At 39.7% G+C, this 20,159-nt stretch overlaps 1 non-coding gene across 1 annotated transcript; it reads right to left on the bottom strand.

Annotated features, from left to right (window-relative positions):
• Positions 1-250: 250 nt before the first annotated feature.
• Positions 251-379, bottom strand: LOC148093878 (small nucleolar RNA SNORA5). Its single transcript, XR_015714131.1, has one exon. It is a non-coding gene; the product is annotated as a small nucleolar RNA SNORA5 (small nucleolar RNA).
• Between the last annotated feature and the right edge of the window lie 19,780 nt (positions 380-20,159).

Genomic DNA, 20,159 nt, shown 5'->3' on the forward strand with positions numbered 1-20,159 from the left:
GTTAAAAGAGTGGCATAGTTTTACGTAGCTCCACCAACCTCATTAAAATGTCTGAGCTGTTGGACAGGCCGACACACTGTTTCCTAACTGTGTCTCTTCCTTCAAGACTCAAATTTTATCATCGGCAACAAGTGGCAAACTCACTTTGTTCATTTTTGAGAAAGTGTTTGCCAAATATCCAAAGTCTGAATAGGTAGTTTGTCAGTGGGGTTTTTTTTCCCTCTTATTTCTTCTTTCTTTTTTTTTTTCTTGGTGTCTGTAACCAAATGTATCCTGAGGCCCAGCGAGGGGATCAGGGCCCAGAGCGAAGGCGTGCCCGCGGCAGCCTCCTGGGCCGGTCTGACGTGGGCCGGGCGGCCCCGAGGCCCGCAGGGCTGCCTGCCAGTGTCCTTCTAAACAGGTCTGTTCCGTGAACAAAGGGGCCACTTCAACTTGCACCCCACTTGCACAAATGCTTTTCTTCAAGACGACGATGATAATTTTGTAAACAGCAGAAGAGTTCTATGTGCACTTTCCATTTCATCACAAGACATGTCCTCAAGGGTTGAGAGTTCATAACATTAATAATTTCTACGACTTCATCAAGGATGCACTTAAGTGCAGCAGGCTTTTTAATGCGAGTTTGTGGTTGTGGAGAACCCAATGACTGTTAGTATTGGATTTTCACAACAAAGAAATTGTCCAGCCGAAGGAGTGTTAAATTGTGTAGCAAATCACTTTTTTATTGGGGTAAAATATGCGTAACATTTACTATTTTAACCATTTTTAAAGTGTACAGTTCAGGGGCATTAAGTATATTCACATGATTGTGCAACCATCATAGCAAATAACTTTTATATAAGTAATTTAATGGAAAATTCAAGCATATAATTAAATCTACAATGTGGCCTCAATTATTAAACTAAAACCATAGTTCTAATAAGAAACATTATTGCAAGACTTCGGATAAACTAGTAATCCTATTGATAAATTCATGTTTTAGGGAACTGTATCTAAAATTTATTTACACTTGTAATTTCCTTTCACAACTCAAAGATTTTCATCCAGATTTCATATTGGAAATAAATTCATTGATGCATCACGAGATAGATTGCGTATTAAATATATTAAATGTCAGGCTTGTTATTCTATTTTTATTTGAAAAACACACTCTCCATAAGGCACGGACAGATGTTTATAAGATAATAGCAGCTGTGGCAGAGAATGCATTTTCATTAAGGAAAAATGAAAGTGTTTTTTTTTAATTGGTAAGATTATTCATAGTTCTTTGGAAGTATTAGACAACATTGTTACAGGATATTTTAAACAAAAACATTTATAATCAATAACCCCTACACTGTGTTTCTGATTGAGCTACCAGCTCCTACGGTTTCTTCTCTCCTGACGAGACGTCAAGCTCCATATCAGACAGGTCAAAACATTAGCCACCCACTAGACTAAGAGAATTATCCAATTAAGCCAGAATTTCCTGTTTTTCCTCTCCTTTCATGTGTTTCCTTCTTTGTGCCTGGGTTTTTTATCCATGCCTTCTTGGCCCTTAGGAACTTGCTATCAGTCACTTTCTTTTATGCCTTTACCTTCACATTTTATAGGTTCTTTCCACTCAGCATTTTCACACTTTGGGGAAAAAAAATCAAAAATCAAAACCCCTTTTCTTACCTCTCATATCCCTACTTGGTCAGTGTTTAAGAACTCCACTTCACTTCACAGCCAAATTTCTTTAAAGAGAAACTCACATCCCATATCCACTTCCTCGCCACAATTCACTCCTCAATCTCCTGGAATGTTGCTCCTACTGAACCTGCCCATGCTGGGGACAACTCAGGTCAATGGATATGTTTTTGTTTTCTTACCTGACTTCTCTCTGCCTCTGACAGGCTTGTGGATCCTTACCCTTGAAACTCTCCTGCACTGGCCCACGTAACACTAGTCCCAGTTTTCTACATCACCCACTCCCTTGTACCTTCTCTTGAGGACCCTTCCTTCTCTGTCTTCTTAAGTGTTGATGTTTCCCATGCATCCGACTCCTTACTAAACATCTATAGCTGGACAGCGCATCTCAAACTCAATTACAAAATTCATTTCTTTATTTTCTCCCTAATCTTCCCCTCCTTAGATGTTTTCTATCTCAGTGAAGGTCACCACCGTTTACCCAGCTGGTCAACACGTAACACCACCTGTGACTTCTCCTTTTCCCTTCCCTAGCACCAATCAGAAGCATTCCAACCATTTCTTTGGATAGCCTTGAGCTACACATTACTTCTATGAATATAATCTGAAGACTCTCTTGTTCTTTGTTTATCACAGGACATTTCCTTGCAGCTACTAAGGTAAAATGTCAAGCCATGACTTTATTTTGAAGTTACTCACTCTTTTGTTATTGCAATGCTCTTACAAGTATCATCTTTTCTTTAATGGAGCGAAAGCAGTAATTGTTATTTCTAGGCTTTAGAAACAAATTTCTCGCCTGTGTTACCCTTGAACCTAAACCTTTGAAATGTACTGAACTTACTTTTACACGCTGTCTACTCTCAATGTCTTCATATTTAATTTCCAGAAGAACTATACCAAGAATGCATACCTAATTGAATTTATGTTTTAAATTTTCTGTGTGGCTCATGAGTGGGTAACATATAGAGACCATGTGATTGGGCATAAAATAGTCAGTCAACAACTTTTTCTTTTTACTCCTCCTATTGGCCAGACACTGTTATAAGTCCTGTCATATAGCAGTGAACAAACATCTACCACTGATGTGTTACAATCACACAGAATGACCAGTAGTGTCTTACAGGAAGCATCTTGGTGTCTATTATTCTGTTTAGAGTGACACCTGAAGTTTTATATTTATTGTTCCTACCTTAGTGTTTCTTTTGCCCTTAATTCCCTTATACATTATTTTAAAATTCTCGATGTGAATGCATAATTACAGGGCACTTTAAATTATTATGAAATGAGGTACAATCAAAATAACTAAATACCACTCTATGTAGAAGTACGTTTCAGCATAGATATAATAAAGAAGTCACTCCTTCCTCCAAGTGAGCAGGAAATGAGTTTGCCTTTGCCTCAGCACATTAGAGAAAGCAAAGAACTCAAATCAGAAAGTCAGCACCAGGGAAGCGGAGATAGAAATTATTCCCTGAGTAATCAGCAACACACATTTTGCAGAGCAAATGTTTTAGAAAATATATATCTCCTTTTTAGGGCTGATATTTAAAGTGAACCAATATGAAACAATCAGCCAGCCCCAGAATTGTGGAAAATTCTATAGGACAAATGATTCAACTTCTTTAATAAATAAATGGAAGGAAGGAAGGAAGGAAGGAAGGAAGGAAGGAAGGAAGGAAGGAAGGAAGGAAGGAAGGAAGGAAGGAAGGAAGGGAGGAAGGAAGGGAGGAAGGAAGGGATGGGGAATTGCTACAGATCAGAGAGTTGTAAAGCACATACCGACAAAATACAATATGTGACCTTGTTATAATCCTAACTCAAATAAAGTAATTGTAAAAAGATATTATTGAGACAATTAGGAAAGCTAAAATTATATTAGGCATTAGATAATATTAAGAAAATACTGTTAATTTGGGGAATGTGATCATCGGGTTGTAGTTATATTTTTAATGCCTTATGTATTAGAGTTACATATTAATATATTTACATAAAAAGTGATATATTATATATTTGCTTTAAAATATTACAGATGTACACATTTTATTTGTGAATAAATAAGTTTATCAGTTTAAAAGTAAAAAAATAAAGCAACACTTGAATCTTGGTAAGTTCCTAATAGGTTTTAAATTAATACAAATTATATTTTTGTCTCAGTCTGGGTTCTTTCAGAAGTAGCAACTGAGGAAATAAAAATTTTTTAAAAAGCATATTGGAAAGAAATTTATTTAAGAATGTTATCCCAGAGAGCAGCCTTGAGAGTCAGAATGAGTGAAAATGGGGTAGAAGAAGAGACCAAGAGAGGAATGCACATGGAGTTGGGAACCTCTTTTGGAGGACAGGGAGCTCAGTCATGCAAGGACATCCGAAAGCCTCATGAAGCGCATGTGAATCACCCACTGGGAGAAGCAAGGAGAAAGCATTTATAAATCGTCTCCCGCCTCCACTGGGTAAGGGCTAAGCCACAGGGCATTAACACCTCTGAGGTTCTTAGTCACCCAAGCGTGGACTCTGAGAGTCCTGTGACACCTGATGACTAGGCGTATGGAAGCCCTGCGGCAGGAAGCGAGAGGTGCCCGCACTCGCCCCAGGCAATGTGCTGTCAGGACACACCTCGGTGAATCTGGTTGACGTTTCCATGGTGACTAGTCTCCACAGCTAAAATCAGAATAAGAGAATTAGCCTTGGCTGGTTTTGCTCAGTGGTTAGAGCACCGGCCTGCAGACCGAAGGGTCTCAGGTTCGATACCTACCTGGGCCGCAGGCTCAATCCCTGGCCCTGGGGGCACATGCGGGAGGCAACCAACCGATGTGTCTCTCTCACATGGTTCCCCCTCTCCCTTCCACTCTCTGAAAAGCCATGGAAAAAATATCCTCGGGGGAGGACTGAAAAAAAAAAATAATAATAAGAGAATTAGAGGAGGCTCACGAGCTGTTCTGACATAGACCATACGCTGGGCCTACCCCTCGTGTCTCCCTTTTCCTTCCCTTGAGCCCAGTCAGTTATAGCAGCCCGCCAATGTGGCGCAAGCTGGAATCCGGGCAAAGGCTGAGTGTGGGAAAGTCGGTGAAACAGGTGCAATGCCTGATGCTGCACCTGGTCCCAAGGCCATAATAGGTCCCATATTTAGATTCTCTCACCCTGGACCTGGACCTTCGCTGGTCTATTTGTTTGCCTGCTGGGGTGACCCAGACCTTCATCCCCAAGGGGCCTGTCCTTGGTTTTCCTGTGCTTGTCAGGCTGTGGTTGCTATCGTTTTCCATCCACCGTTTTCACTGGTCATGGTAGCACCAAGAGACACCCAGCGAGCACCCTCTAGGCACCGTGAAGGACCCAGCTATATGTCTCCCTGCCTTCATTTTGTACCATGTTAAAAATCAGTGATACTTACTGCCACCACCACAACATGCCTCTCTTGCCTATTGTTAGATTTCAGTACTACCAGCGTTCAACACAACAACGAACAGGTCATCACCAATAAGATATTTAGAGTGTGACATTTAATGTGGTAACGGAACAGTGAGGAAGGTCACAAACAGTCTAATTAGTATAACAGGGAACAGCAGGTGTCATGCTATACTTTTGTAAACTTGACCTCAAGCCATCAATCACCTTCAAATGCAAAAAGACAAAACCAGCCAAACAAGGCTATGTTAAATTAGATTTTCTTCCCATAAATCATTTTTTTAAAAACAAATTTCTATCTTTTTTTCTTTCCATTTAAATAATTTATACTTTTTCTCATTCAATAAGGATTTTTTTAAAAATTTTTTATATATCTTTATTGATTTCAGAGAGAGGGCAGCGGAGGGAGAGAGAGACAGAAACACCAATGATGAGAGAGTCATTGGGGATCGAGCCTGCAACCCAGCCATGTGCCCTGACAGGGAATCGAACCTCGATCTCCTGGATCCTAGGTCAATGCTCAACTGCTGAGCCACCCGGCCGGGCTCAATAAGGATTTAAAGGAGATGGCTTAAAAAATTTTAGCAAGTGTGGACAGTAGCCTAAGAAAACTTATCTACTTCATTTGTTATGCCTATTTAGGTAGATTTGCTCATTTGATAATAATGAAAATGCCTCTATTTACTCTGTGCATCTGCAGTAATAAAGTTTTACATGAATTGGCCGTAGTCCCCACAACAGTCCTTCAAGTAGGAAACTGAGGGGTTATAAGAAGTAACTTATCCAAAGTCTAACAGTTATTTTTCCAATTCAGACCTGTTGCCTTCAAACCATCATCTGGAGAAGAAAAAATAATCATTTAATTTAACATTGTAAATAGTGTGGGAAATCTGTGTACATTTGGGTTCTTTGGATTGTCCTTTTGTGATTCCAAACTTAGAACAAGGTTATAATGAAGAACAGAGAGGTGATTTACAAACTGTTGCTTTCAAAACTCTGGCTTTTATATTATCCCATCATTGTCTGTTATATCATAGGCAAAAGCAGAGCTTATATACAGTGTCTGTGGAGTGTAAATCAAGGGGCCTCAGTCGACCATAGCCAAAGAGTTGTCGATTGACTTAAGTTCAAACAGTCAAGTTTTCTCTCCTGAGCTTCTGACATGTGAGTGAAGGGACACACATGGAAACACAGATGGAGTGTCCTTACTGCAAGGGCACATTCTCCCAACACAATCAAGCAGTTGAGGCAGCTCAGCCTTTGAAATCTGCTATTTTTGTGGGCAGCTCTTTAGTCTTCCTGCTGATTTTGTAAGGATATCATAGTCTCCTTCCAATAAACTTTTTTTCTTACATTAAGCAGAGTCAGTCCCTGTTGCTAGAAATCAAAGAACCCTACATAATGCGTAATTCAACTGAGAGTGACTTTTCCTTTCTGTAAATACCTATTGCATTGGGAGTCCGTACCACACAATTGAGCACCAATATCCTCTAATTCCACCAGGAATGTTGCCTCCCTAGTTTCAAGGTAAACTACTTGGACTATTATTCTTTGGGGTTTCTTCATATGACCTAGCATAGAGCTATGTACTACATTGATGAATGGACTTTCAAAATCCACTGAGATGGACACGAGGGTGAGGGATGGACTGCTGGGTAAATCAGGGGTAAAAAATAAAGATCAGGGAGTGCCAAAGCAGAAGTCCAAAGTCTTCTCCTTATACCCTGCTTCTACCCACTCATAACCATTTCAAAAACACAGTTCTCCACTGGACAGCTTTCAGACTAACAATAGGTACATAAAAACAACCATACTGGTCATGTCAGCTCGTGTTTACTCAAACCTACTCTCCTACATGGCCAAAAGAGTGGGGATCATTGGATTCCCACGGAATAATGAATGACTCATGAGCACATTATTTTTGTACAAATATATAAAACATTACTAGACTGGTGTTCTCATTTTTCATCAGCATTAATGACTATTGAAAATGTTAAGGAAATTGGCAGGGAGACTATATAACCTCTTATAGGAGGCTGTAAATGTATTATAGTAGTCCCTCCCTTATTCTTGCTTTTGCTTTCCGCGGTTTCAGTCATCCACAGTCAACTACAGACTGAAAATATTAAATTGAAAATTCCACAAATAAACAATAGTTGAAATTGCACGCCGGCCTGAGTAGGGTGATGAAACCTCGAGAAGTCCCTCTGGGGATGTGAATCATCCCTTAGCTAGTCCATTGTCTCCAGCTCCAGACGCTCCCCGAGGGTTACTCACCCCGCAGCGTCTTGCTTATCAGATAGGCTTTTGCACTATCGAAGTGCTTGCCCTTCTTTTACTTAATAATGGCCCCAAAGTGCAAGAGTAGAGATGCTGCTGATTCAGATGTGCCAAAGAGAGGCTGCCAAGGGCTTTCTTCACGTGAAAAGGTACAAGTTTTCCAAGTAGTAAGGAAAGAAAAAAAATCATATGCTGAGGTTGCTGGGTGTGAGGTGAGGCTGAATCTTCAATCCACGGAATTGCAAAGAAGGAAAAAGGAGTTCATGCTAGTTTTGCTCTCACACCTCAAACTGTGACTGTTATAGCGACAGTGCACAATAAGTGCTTGGTTAAGACGGAAAATGCTTTAAATTTGTGGGTGGAAGACATGAACAGAAAACACGCTCCAAGAGACGGCAGCATGTTCCAGCAGAAAGTGTTGAACTTCTATGAAGACTTCAGCAATGGATCCCCTGGAATAAGTGATGCAAAGCTATTTACTGTAAGGATGTCACACAGAATCAGGAATAGGTTTCGGCTTAAAACTATAAAAATTACTGGAGAGGCTGTGTCTGCCGATGAATCAGCTGCTGCCACATTTCCAGCAGAGGTGAAGGATTTGACTGGAGACTGTACCAGCCACAGTTTCAGGCACCCATAGGGGTCCCGCAACATATCCCTCAAGGATAGGGAGGTACTACTGTATTTTTTAATTCTCACCTGAGGATATGCTTTTATTAGTTTTTAGACAGAAGGAGAGGGAGAGAGAGAAACATTGATGTGAAAGAAACATCGATCAACTGCCTCCCACACCTGCCCTGACCCAGCATCTAGCCCGCGGCCTAGGTATGTGCCCTGACCAGGAACAGAACCCGCAGACTTTTGGTGTACCGGGCGATGCTCCAGCCAACTAAGCCACCTGGCTAGGGCTGTATTTTGAAGATATTTTAAAAATTGTAGTAGAATGATTTATTTTCCCTCAGCCTGTAAAGCATAGACGATTTATTTCACACACAAAATCTCAACAGGAAAGAGTGATTTTTTTAAAAAAACCATTGAACGGTTGAAGTGCTTGTTCTACTGGTGAAGTCATTCTGAGACGTGAATTTAGAGCATTTGCTTGTCCACAGGCACAGCTGTTCTTACCTGAAAACAGAAAACAAAAAGAAAGAAAATCCCTTTAGAAAAAGTGTTTAGGTTTTTAGAAAATTGTAACTCTTCTGGTTGAATAGTGTAATGGCCACTGTTTCCTCTTTGCTTTTATCCACATAAATACATGCCTTTTAACAATTACAAAAGGTGACTCCATCTCAGAATGGTGTCATTTACCTTGAGATGAATTAAACACTCCTCACCAGGCTTTTGTTCATTCCTGTAACTTTCATTGAAACTTTTCTTAAAGACAAGTGATTATGGTGAGGTATATAAGGGATAACTAAATTAAACATGTCTTTGAAATTTGTGCATAAAGAACATTTTCTGAAACTAGCAATTGTCTGTGAAGTGATTTGATTTTGAAGGATATCATGAACTCTACACAACTACATAAAAATTCATTTGAGGAGGTAATCTAGGAAGTGTGTAAAGAAATACAAAAAATAAAAATAAAACAAGAATACAAGAAACAGGAACAGCTAAGTCTTATCCAGAAGAAGTTAAGAAAAAAATCTAGAGTAAAATCAAGAATACCGTAAACGAAGATGATTGGAAAATTCCCCTTAGAATAGGAAAATTAAATGATTCAAAATTGCATGTACTTCTTTATGCATCTAACCACATTACTTCATTCACAGAAAATATCATTCATATAGCAATATTGTATTTTCTTTTTACTTGTTTTGCGAATGAATCTACAAAGGATAAGTAACATAATTTAGTGACTGTCATAAACCTTAACTATCAACATAATAACACAATAACACAACTATAAAAACTAGAAGGTAGACAGGGGAAGAGGAATTGGTAGGTAGGGTGAGTATGCTAAAGGTCTCACGTTTCTGAGTTGTCAATTAACAAATGCTGTCTAATGTGGTTGGTAAACCTAAAAATGGCAATCAGAGGCAGATTGACCCTGAAATAATAAAATGACATAAAAATTTTAACCTTCTGGAATCTTCACTGACAAGGGGCTCCTGAAAGGCACTGGGAAGGGCCCTAACAATTTTGTATTTGTAATTTTGCAATCTTTTTCTTTCTTTTTTTTTTTCCTAAATCCTCACCCTAGGATATTTTTTCCATTGCTTTTCGGAGAGAGTGAAAGGGAGAGAGAGACACGCACCGATGTGACAGACACATCGATTGGTTGCCTCCCACATACACCCTGAGCGGGGCCTGGATTGAGCCTGCAAACGAGGTACTTGCCCATGGTCAGAATTGAATCTGGGACCCTTCAGTCCGCAGGCTGACACTCTAGCCACTGAGCCAAGCCAGTTAGGGCTTGCATTTTTTTCTTAAAGTTTTTTCCCCCAAAATATATAAATTTTAGGCTTCGCATAACCTGGATCCATTCCTGGGCCATTCCCAGGGCCTTGGGAGAGACCTACATACCTGGAGGACCCTGAAGCGGAAGTTTCTTTAGCTGCAAGGTTAATTCAACCTTGATGGTAACCAGCAAAATTACTAAAAGTAGAAATCATTGACACTCTTTGCTTCTGGGGGATTATCCTAGTAGAACTGGGAGGGGTGGGGGAGAAAGGAAGAGGGACATTTGTACTTTCCATTTCATAGCCACTGGTGCCATTTTATTTATTAACCTATAGAAAGAAGTATTTTTTTTTAACCAAAAACAATCAATTTACAATTTATTATTAGTCAACATGAACTTGCCTCTTTTATGTGTACTAAAGCTGTATATTGAAGGCAAAAGATGGGGCTGCAATGTATGTATGTATATTTTATACATTTTTTTCCAGGTTGGGGACAATCTTTATTTTCTCCTCACACACATATTCTGGATTGGGTTCCACCTTTCACTTTAATAGAAATTTCACATATGAAAGCAGCAGTGCGTAAGATAAAAGGAAATGAGAACACCTGGCATTACATTCCTGCCCTCAGGAGGAACACCAGCAGAGAGCGTTACTGATGGTCTTTTCCTATCAAGTGCATAGTGTTATTGATAAAACTCTTAAAATATAGGAGCATTTTTTTTCTTATAAAGAGTTTTCTCGTCCGGCCCAGCATGGCTCAGGGGTTGAGCATCGACCTAAGATCCAGGAGATCATGGTTCGATTCCCGGTCAGGGCACATGCCCGGCTTACAGGCTTGTTCCCCAGTAGGGGGCGTGCAGGAGGCCACAGATCAATGACTCTCATCATTGATGTTTCTATCTCTCTCTCTCCCTTCCTCTCTCTGAAATCAATAAAGATATATTTTTTTAAAAAAAAGTTCTCTCATGAATGAAATCTTATTCTTTCCCAAGATACTTTAAAAAAGAAATTCATGATTTTCATAGTAGAATCTCTGTAGCATCATAACATGATTTTGCTCTTGTAAATAGCTAGTAATATTGTTTGGGGCAGATCTACGTAGAGCTTGTAATAGAGTAAGAAACAATTGGTTCATGGAGGTGTTTCAGAGTCTCAGGAACTACCTTGCTAAAATGAAGTGCAGCTTTTTTCGGATAACTAGACCTTCCTCGCCTGCGGTGTGAAGCGCAGCTGCGGCAGACACTAACTCCACGGTGACACGCAGATCAGCATGAGTGTCATTTCTCTGAACTTCTGCTCAGGCATTTATTCTCAGCAATAGGTTAGACAACTAGCGTCAAAGGGATCGTTTAAACATGTCCAAACTAGAAAACAGTATGGGATCATTCAACTACATAAACAAGGAAGGGCAGCCTTGGCCAAGGAAGGGGCAGGATGGAGGAAGACAGGACATGGACACTTCCCCCGGCCTGGAGCCGAGAGCAGATTCACCGGCTGGAAGATCCCGGCGGGGAAGTGGGGAGGCGCACCTGCTTTCCTTTCGCTTATTTCCTGGGCAGCTTTGCAAAGAAAGGTAGAGTATAAAAAGAGGAACTAATTTCATTTAAAAACGCAAATACCTTCTTTTCAGTACTTTTTGGGAGTTAGGGATGATTAATGCTCATTCCTCTGTGTGCATGTGTGTCTGTGTGTTTTAAATAATTTACTTTCAAGTCTTGTTAAGAAGGTCTACATGGACAGTTATAATACCAAATGGACTCTGTAAAGTATTGTGAAAACTTAGGACATTTTGCCCAGCTAGCATGGTGCAGGGGTTGAGCTTCAGCCCAGGAACCAGGAGATCAGGGTTTGATTCCCAGGCATGGACCTTGGGGGGGCGGTGCGTTCATCAGGGGAAGGACTCTCATTCTATAAGACTCTATGGATCTCATCCCCGCTTATCTCCAAAATCATTTTGTTCCTCCTGACCTGGCCTTCCTGGGCCACACCTTGTGTTCTGGCCGCATGGTCTTCTTTTACTTATTTGAATATGACAAACTCTGCCCAGCTTCAGGTCCCCTGATAATTCTGTTTCCTCTGCTATAAACCGTCTTCCTTCTGCTCTGCTTGACTAGATCTCCCTCATCTTTTACTCTTAGCTTAAAATATTATCTGGGCCCTTTAGGATCCCTATTTTAAAAAGCCCTGAGCATGCCAACGCCACGTCATGGCTGCTGACTACTGTTATTTTGTATCTCAGCTATCCTTCTATTTGTCTTCTATAAAACGCATGTCAAAACTTGCAGTTATTTTATTGTTTATGACTAGAAATTAATTTCACAACTAGAAATTAAGCTCAAGGAGGGAGGGACTGTGGCTGTCCCTTTTCACTGCTGGGAGCCCAAGTGTGGCACTTGGCATGTGGTAGGCACAAAACAAAGAAGAGTTAAATCAATGAATTAATTGATTAATGAATTAATAAACAAAACATGTAAATAATATGATGTAAAATATAATGGAATAGGTAAACAAACATCTGTTTGAAGGTTGCCTTCTGCAAACATAGTATGTTTTCCCAGCCTCTTTGTGAAATTCTGGCTTAGTTCAAACCATTAGCTCACAGGGTCGCTGCCAGGGATCATGAGATCATGATCTGGACTTTTTGGCTACTTACGTACAAGCGCCCAACAAAACTGAGCAGAGTAGCAGATTTTCCAAACATCAGAGGGAGAGTCAGATACTAAGCAGCCAAAAGCCTCCTAACAAATGTTCACAAGAGCCAAGGGTCCCCATACTGGGATTAATTGTGTAGAAGGGCTGGGGAAGAGCTCTACTTAAGGAAAACAAGTGAGTTCATTCAACAGCTGTTACGAGCATCTTGTTGAGCACCTATTGAAAAAGTATTTTGTGCCAAGCTTGCTACCAAGTCCATAGAAGACAAAGAATAAGAAATATCTGCTTTCCTGAAACTCAGAGTCTAATAAAAGAAACACACGTGTATACATATACAGCTTTCTGCAATTTTAAGAATTAAGTTCTTGAAAACTCTGTGACTCAATAATTTGTAAGCTAAAAACGTAAGAATATAAGAGACAATAACAATGTGGGATGAAGTTCAGAATGAAAACAGGAAGGTCTTATTAAATGTGAGATTTTTTTACCCTTATGAACAGATTTTCAGGGCAGAAGATATCACCCTATGATTCTTTTGATATTAAAATTTGAAATTCAGTTTATCAAGATTCTTCTTTAAAGTTTTAAGTTTTAAGACTCTATTCTACTTGAGAGTCTAGTAAATTTTGGTGATTTCCAAATAAGGTTTGATAGGCCCCATTTAATATTTTAAACTAAATTTATAAATATAAAATATTCAGTTTCCTCCTCGTGTCCTTTGATTGTATGACTTAAAATCTTCTTGGGTATAAAACTGTCTTTTATAAAGATATTAAATTAAATTCTAAATAATTTGATTCTTAAGTTCTCTTAAATGTTTCAAATATGCACTTAATGAGGGCTTACTTTAAAACCAGAAGTCTGAATTAATCACTAAGCTAATTTTAAATTAGAATAAAATGCTTTACATACATTGCTCTAAAAGGTCATTTCTTTCTCATTTCAAAGATATTCCAAATATGTTCAAATTCCATAACATTGAAATGTTAACTTAGTGATTCTGATTTTCTTTAGCATTCCTGTACTTGCCCGGCAGGCGTGGCTCAGCGATTGAGCGTCGACCAAGGATCCAGACGATCGGGGTTCGATCCCAGGTCAGGGCACATGCCCAGGTTGAGGGCTCGATCAATGACTCTCTCATCATTGATGTTTCTATCTCTCATTCTCTCCCTCTCCTTTCCTCTCTCTGAAATCAATAAAAGATATATTTAAAAATAAAACATTTCTGTAGGTAATCCTAAATCTTCTAATAGTTGAGAGATGGTTGCTTGATGAGAAAATAATTATGTCATCCCAATCAAGTTTGGGCATATCCTCATCATTGGTTGTTTCCACAGCCAGAGCTTTGGGCCCTGATGCTGACTGATAGTTCGGATTTAGCACTACAGTCACACACCACCTAAGGACTGGGATACATTCTGAGAAGTGCGTCCTTAGGGGATTTCGTCATTGTGAGAACTTCGTAGAGCACTTACACAAACCTAGATGGCATAGTCTACTACATTCCTAGGCTTCACGGCAGAGCCTACTGCTCCTAGGCTACAGGCCTGCACGGCATGTTACTGTACAAACAGGAGATTAAATCAAAGCGCAAGAGAAAATGATGCAATTAAGAGACGATTATGAAATTTTGAGATGATCCTGGTAATACTGTTTGCTCTCAGGTTTTATTTGTCTGTATTAACATAGCCACCCTAGATTTTTTTTTGCTAGTGTTATCATAATGTACCTTTAAACACCCTTTTCTATTTAATATAATAAATATAATAATATTTAACATATGCTTTGTATTGAAAGGATATATTATAGGCAGCATATAGTTGAGTTCTGTGCTTTGCCTCCAATCTGATTATCTTTGTCTTTTAATTTGTGTGCCTAGACCAGGGGTGGGGAACCGTTTTTCTGCCAAGGCCATTTGGATATTTATAACATTATTCTTGGACGATACAAAATTATCAACTTAAAAATTAGCCTGCTGTATTTGGTCGAACATTTAATTAACTCACCCCTAATGTGACGGCTGGAACTGCTTGTCTTTGGTGAGGCCTGTGACGTTAGCTGGTGGTGATGATGTTGCGACTTGCAACTGCTTTTCCAGGTTTGCTTCGGTCAGTCCGGAGCACAGTTGACTCTGCGACGGTAAGTTTTGAAAAGAGCTGCCCGCAGCAGTAAGTTGTTCTGAACACAGGTGCATATTCATTGTATGTCTCCTCCAAGCGGGAAATTCGTCATTGCTTATGGAACGTTTGTAGAGCTCAAGCAGTGGGAGGGGGACGCACCCAGCTTTCATGTCGTCATTGCTCTGCAGCGTGTTGGAGGTTCCAGGCACATCAGCTGGTTCCACATGGAGCGGTGCAGTGGTTGCCTTGGCAGGGCCAGACCAAGTGATTTCGAGGGCCACCCCAGGCCTGGCTTAGACCACGTGCCTTCAATGTGGTTATTGACATGATTGGGCTCAAATATCTCCATCTTACTATTTTTCTTCTGTTTCCCCACCTGTTCTTCATTCCTCTTTTTTCTCTTTTTCTGCCTTCTTTTGGATTGAGGTTTTTTAAAATTCCACTTTATCTCTATTGTTGGCTAAATAACTATATATGTATACTTAATATATATATAGATACTTAATATATATAAAATAAGATGATATTTGTTTCCCCCATTTAAAGCTATAACATAAAAAAACAAAATTGTTACTACAACAAATTATTCTTATTCCTCATTGGTATCAAAAGTGTTAATGAAATGTCCACTGTTCAAACTAAACAATAAAAATTTTGTTTTACTTAGGTTTTACAATCTACTTATTTTTTACATTTATCTGGCCTATTAGTGATCACTGTTTTGTCATTAATTTGAAGAGCCTTAGGTTACAAGTGGCAAGGTGCAACTTCTGAGATATATATATACACATATATATATATTTTTTATTCCCACAGAATTTTACACAGAAATCACACTTGAAGGTTACACTTTCAAAAACATCGTAATTGCTCCCCTGGCGGCTGCTGCCCGATAAGGACACCACAGTTCCTGCTCCAAGTCTGAACACGGTGCGTCCCCACCAGGACCACCGCTGCCGTTTTCAGGCTGTGCAGCGTCCCCCGGCCGTCTCTGCCACCTCACTAGGGTGGGCTTCACGGGAGGCCCTCCTCTTCATCTTACTCTCTTCCAGGGGAAGTCCTTTTCAGATGTGCTTGACTGGCTGGGCCTGGGTCCCTTACCTGCTCAACCTGGGAGGAATGCTCAGAAAGTGAGCTTCTGGCTTCTTTTTTGGCAACGTGAGACACAATACAGGCAGTTCCCCAAACGGAGAGTGTCCAGAAGTGCAAGGTCACAAAGTATGATAAATGTCTCCTACACTCTGGGAGATTTAAAAAATAGCGATGGCACTAGAATATAAATGACAAAAAGCAACTTTGCTGTTATATACCTAAACCATTAACAGAAACCTAAAGAAATGTTTTTTAATATCAATAAGGACTTTACAATTATGAGTATTATATACAGTTATTTACATTGTGAATCTTTTGTCATCGGGATGATAATTGGAAGTTGAGTCTGCATTTAGCCTGCAGGTCTATGAGTAACAGCTGTGATCACCCCAGGGCTCCTGCATGGAAATTTCATGACAATTTTACAAAACAAAGATGATACCAAAGAAATTAACTTTGTTTTCCTTGTAAGTGAACTACTATATTCTTATTTTCTTACCAAACCACTGCCTGATGAATATCTGTCACCATTATTAGCCAGTGGCAATGATGTATTTACTGAATTTTTGTATACTCATTCAAACAGAACAATTCAATGATCCAGGGAAAATAATGGAATTATCTCAGTTTTTCAGCTCAAAACACAATTTGTTTTTTGTTTTGCCCTCTAAGGAAGGCTTTCTCACACTTAGAAACTTCCCTGTTATTTTCAGTATTGGGAAGAGCTGCTAAAATAGTTCACCTCTTTCTTGTTATCCATAGAGTTTGGAGTAATTTTCCAAGATGACAGGTCATTAATTAATAAGTATATTGACTTAGCTTCCAGCTTTAAAATTGTCAAGATTTTCTTTTCGAAGATTTTGAAAGTGTGTATTTTTATTCTGTATGGGGCTTATGCAATTTTTTTTTTAATTTGACAGTTTTTCTTTAGAGGATAATATATTATATATATATATATATATACATATATATATGTATATATATAACATTACTGGAGATAATTTGGCAGATACTCTTAACACAACACTCCCACAATCAGAAATGTGCTTTGTTTGATCAGTTAAAATCTGACACTGCCTGAGCTATATATAGGGTTGGAGTCAGGTGATTGTTACATTACACTTGTATCATCTCGATTGCCATTATTTCATCATATTATGTATAGATGTGGAAAATGATGACTTAGAGACCCAAGTCAAACAGATTCCATGCAGACTGATAGCATTCATCCATTCAATAAATATTTTTGGAGCCCCGATATGTTCCAGCAATGTGTTAGAGACTGAGGGGGGAACAGCAAATACAGAGCCCCTCTCATTTACTAAGAACACTCCTCTTTTTTTTAAAATTTTTTTTTCACCCTCACCCGAGGATATTTTTTCCATTGCTTTTCAGAGAGAGTGGAAGGGAAAGAGGGAGAAAGAGAGAAAAAAACATCAATTGAGAGAGACACACCAATTGGTTGCTTCCCACAAGCACCCCGACCAGGATCAGGGATCAAGCCTGCAACTGAGATACGTGCCCTTGACCGGAATCGAACCCAGGAACCTTCAGTCTGCAGGCCGATGCTCTAATCACTGAGCCAAACTGGCCAGGGCTAAGAACACTCTTCTTTAATTGTGGGCTGACTTGTAGATAAAACCTCTCTAACTGCACTTATGTAGACACATTTTCTAAACAAGTCCCCAGTTTAAAAACAATCACAGGAAGAAAGTAGTGAACTCTCCTATCTCTACCATTAAGACTGTGTCCCACACATACTGTTATCATGAAAATCAGACATGAAAACAAGTTCAGCATCACACGTGTCATTCAGTGTATTTGAGATATATAAAAGCATTCATGGTATACACTGTAAAAATTATGAGAGAGAATCTGGAAGGAAATTACAATCATGTTCTTTTGGAAACACTGAGGTTGGCCACTCTTGCTGAAATATTTTTTGCATTGAATTAGTTTAAATGATCTTATTTTTTCATTGTAAGTATTATTGGTTGTTTGTTAATGCCATGTAACTTATATGGATAGTGAGTTACACAATTAGTATTATCAAATTAAAAGTTTTGGTTCTCCTGAGTTAAGAGGATAGTATATGGAGACAGGAATTTATTAATTTATCTAAATAACTTCATTAGCCAACTATAAAATATAAGTAAATTGTTTCAGCTGGATATTTTGCTTAGTTTTAACATAAGTTCACTCAATTTTAAAAAGCAGAGTCATAACATCACCATGCTTATAACTTGAGACAGAGTCACTTTTATAACTGAGTTTACAATTTGGATCCAAAATGCAAAATAAAGCCTACTGGATGGTTTATTTTTTATTTTTTTAATATATCTTTATTGATTTCAGAGAGAGGAAAGGAGAAGGAGAGAGAGAGAGATAGAAACATCAATGATGAGAGAGTCATTGATCAAGCCCACAACCGGGCATGTGCCCTGACCGGGAATCGAACCCCGATCACCTGGATCCCAGGTCGAAGCTCAACCGCTGAGCCACACCCGGCCGGGCAAACCTACCGGATTGTTTAAATCAAAGTGATTAGTGAGGAGCTTACCGTGTTACAAAGTACATTTGAAAAGTATTTTCAACTGCTGTTCAAAAGACTGAAACTGGCTGAAGAACCAGCACCACACCCAATTAATTCTCAGTTTAAAAAGGTGAGTTATTGTTAGTTTCATTTATTCAACTTTGAAACAAATACTTCCCACTGTTCTCATTTCAGACAACTTGGATCCTGTTTAATGAAAGGATTTCTTGAAATTGTGAGCCAAGTTTTTAAAAAATTGTTATCATTTGCTGCTACTCATCAGGGTTAATAAAGAATATTCTGGTAATTTGCAATCAAAGTTGGGCTCCACGGTAATTTTTTTAAAAAACATGTTTTTATTGATTTCAGAGAGAGGAAGAGAGAGATAGAAACATCAATGAGAGAGAAACATCAATCAGCTGCCTCCTGCACTCCCCCTACTGAGGACGGAGCCCACAACCCAGGCATGCGCCCCGACCTGGAATCCAACCGGCAGCCTCTTGGCGCACAGGACAACGCCCAACCAACTCTAGCCACACCGGCCGGGCCCCACTGTAATTTTTATCTCTACCAACAATTTGGTACACTATGCTTTGCATTACTAGGTATTTTTACACTGGTCTTGTGGTCTTGTGGTCTTTTGCTACCTGGAACATATTACATTTGAGGATAGGGACTATGTTTTTCTGTATAAATTGGAAAAATATGATACCTGGAAATGTTGGAGCCCTCTTACCACTTTAATGGAAGTCAACGGAGGGCAAAACTAACACGGAATAGGGAATGGAGAAAAGAATAGGACCTGGATCTTTGATACCAGTTTTCAAAAGCCAATCATACAATTCCCGATGCCCACCCCTGGACATTCCGGTTTATGCAGTAATACATTTCTGTGGTGTATAGGACAGTTTGAGTGTGGCATTTCAGTTACTCAGAATTGAAACATCTAGATACTGATACAGAATTACTATCCTTTTACAGAAGAGAGGCCTGATGCTTAGAGAAAATAGGTAAGTTGCTCAAGGCCACAGTCAAGTAAGTAGCAGAGTAAAGATATGAACTCAGGTCTTCCTGCTGACGATGCCTAGGCTCCCGCCCTCCCCTGCCAACTGTTTATCCATTTAACAGAACTCTTTCCCCATTCTCGTTAATACCATGTCCTCCATCCCTGCTCTTCCTTTTTGCTTGCCTTTTTCTCGGAGGAAGAAGTTAGCCTCTCCCCTAATGACCTTGCTCACTAGCCTCCCTGCCTTCTTTGGGACTTTGCTCTATCAATCACTCAGGCTCTTGAATTGTCAATGTCTTCTTCTCCCTTCAGCATCTACATAAATTCAAGCCATACTTGAGAACTGACACCTTCATCCTTTCTCTCCTTTTTTTTTTTTTTTTAAGAGAGAGAAGGTAGAGAAACAACAACGTGAGGGAGAAATAGCAATCGGTCGCCTCCTGCATGTGCCCTGACCAGGAACCGAACTGCCACCTTTTGGTGCACCAGACGACGCTCCAGCCAACTGAGCCACAGCAGCCAGGGCCATCCTTTCTCTTGACCCTGATAGCTCTTTAAGCTATTCTCTCCTTTATTACATTTACCAGGAAACTTCTAGAAAATACAGAGTATGTTTGCTATTTCCACAAATTTCCTCTTCATTGAAATGGCTCTCTTAAAAGTCTCTGAGGGGGGAGAGGCATTGCAACCCTTCTCACCCAAAGGAAGGGGAGATGATGTTTTGTTTTGTTACGGGCTCTGTTCCCAGTTGGTCATGGTGATTAGTAGACCGGGTCAATATGTGCTAAAACATTATCCAGGCTGCCTGGTGTGGCTCAGTGGTTGAGCATCACCTGGTGAACCAGGAGGTCGCGGTTCGATTCCTGGGCAGGGCACATGCCCGGGGTGTGGGCTGGGTCCCCAGTAGGGGGCGTGAGGGAGGCAGCTGATCATTGATTCTCTCTCATCACTGATGTTTCTCTCTCTCCCTCTCCCCTCCTCTCTCTGAAATCAAT

The sequence above is a fragment of the Miniopterus natalensis genome, chromosome 2 (assembly GCF_054644295.1).
Source record: "Miniopterus natalensis isolate mMinNat1 chromosome 2, mMinNat1.hap1, whole genome shotgun sequence".
NCBI lineage: Eukaryota > Metazoa > Chordata > Mammalia > Chiroptera > Miniopteridae > Miniopterus > Miniopterus natalensis.